At 29.4% G+C, this 2,020-nt stretch overlaps 1 pseudogene; it reads right to left on the bottom strand.

The window, feature by feature from the left end:
• Positions 1-686: 686 nt before the first annotated feature.
• Positions 687-805, bottom strand: LOC118607952 (annotated as a pseudogene).
• Positions 806-2,020: the final 1,215 nt, after the last annotated feature.

Below are 2,020 nucleotides of genomic sequence, written 5' to 3'. Positions count from 1 at the left end.
AATTGTTATATAACTACCTGAGATTTGGGGGTTTATTTGTTACTACTACTAGTGCTTAAATAGGATATCAAGTTAATTAAAGAAAGATCTAATCAAAAACTTAATTAAATGACTTACCAACTATATTTTCTTCTAGAGAGTTTATGATTTCAGGACTTACATTCAAGCCTTTTATTGTTAAGTTAATTTTTTTATGGTAGTAAGATAGTGGTCTAGTTTTATTCTTTTGCATGTGGCTGTCTAAATTTTCCAACAGCATTTATTAAAGTGATTATTCTTTCCCCATTGTATTTTCTTGACTCCTGCGTCATAAATTAATTAACCATGTATATGTGGATTTATTTCTGGGTTCTCTACTCTGTTCAATTAACCTATGTGTCTATTTTTATGCCATTACCTTTCTCTTTTGATCGCTATAGCTTTGTAGCACAGTTTGAAATCAGTTTGATATCTCTGGCTTTGTTTTTTTTTCCTCAAGATTGCTTTAACTATTTGGGGTCTACTGTGATTCCATACAAATTTAAGAATTATTTATTTTAATTTGTAAAAATTGTCTTTGGAATTATTTATTTATTTATTTATTTATTCATTTATTTATTTATCTATTTTCCGTCGAAGCAAACTTTGGTTGACCTCATAGATTGCAAAGACCTTGTCAGCTTACAATCTCTTATTTTTTATTTTTACGCCTGCAGCACCTGGTCTTCCTAGGTGGTCTCTCATCCAAGTTCTAATCAGGCCCGACCCTGCTTAGCTTCCAAGATCAGAGGTGATCGGGCTTGTTCAGGGTGACATGGCCATAGACTATCTTTGGGATTTTGATAGGAATTGCACTGAATCTGTAGATGTCTCAGTAGTATGAAAAATTTTTAAATATTAATTCTTCAAATTTGTTAACATGAAATATCTTCCCATTTATTTGTGTCTTCAATTTGTTTTCAATACTGTCTTATGGTTTTCTGTAGACAGGTCTTTCACCCCTTTGATTAAATTTATTCTTAAATATTTTATCTTTTTTGATGCAACTTTAAATGAGATTGTTTTCTTAATTTTTGTTTCTGATAGTTTGTTGTTAGTAAGTTGAAACATACCTGATTTTTGTATATTGATTTTGTATCCTGCAACTTTTATGAATGCATTTATTATTTCTTTATTTCTAACAGCTTTTGCTGGAGTTTTTAGTGATGTATACATACATACAAATATATGTAACATATTTAAGGTCAATATTTTTATTGATTCTGTCCGAATGATTTATTTGTTGATGAAGTGGACCATTAAAGTCCCTTACTACTATTGTATCACTGTACTTTTTTTTTCTCTTTAAGTCTATTAATATTTGCTTTGTATATTTAGGTACTTCTATGTTGGGTGCATAAATATTTGCAAATGTTATATCCTTTTGTTGAATTGACCTCTTTCTCATTAGTCATATATCTAATATGCAATTTATTATTTATATATAAATTATGTCACCTATAAATAGTAAAAATTTTACTTCTTCATTTCCAATTTGAATGAATTTTATTTCTTTGTCTTGCCTAATTATGCTGGCTTGTGTTGCAATATTATGTTGAATAAAATTAGTAAGAGCGGGGGCATTCTGTTTTTGAACTTAGAGGAAAATTTTTCAGCTTTTCACCATTGAATATGATGTTAGGTGTGGGTTTGTCATTTATGGCCTTCATGTTGAAGTTTGTTTCCTTTGTACACAGTTTGTTGAGAGTTTTATCATAAATGATAGTTGAATTTTATCAAATGTTTTTTCTGCATCTATTAAGGTGATTATATAATTTTTATCTTTTACTTTATTACTATGGTGCATCGTCATATCCATTGCTTTGAAGATGTTGAACCACCCTTGAATCCTTGAATTAAATCCCACTTCATCATGGTGTATGATCCTTTTAATGTATTCTTTAATTTGGTTTCCTAATATTTTGCTGATGATTGTTGCCTGCATGTTCATCAAGGATATTGACCTGTAATTTTTTTTTTCTGTTGCCCTTTTTTTTTGTGT

Source organism: Rousettus aegyptiacus, unplaced genomic scaffold (genome assembly GCF_014176215.1).
Source record: "Rousettus aegyptiacus isolate mRouAeg1 unplaced genomic scaffold, mRouAeg1.p scaffold_m13_p_9, whole genome shotgun sequence".
Classification (NCBI taxonomy): domain Eukaryota; kingdom Metazoa; phylum Chordata; class Mammalia; order Chiroptera; family Pteropodidae; genus Rousettus; species Rousettus aegyptiacus.
Note: the sequence above shows the minus strand (reverse complement) of the source record. Positions and strands in the feature narration are given on the sequence as shown.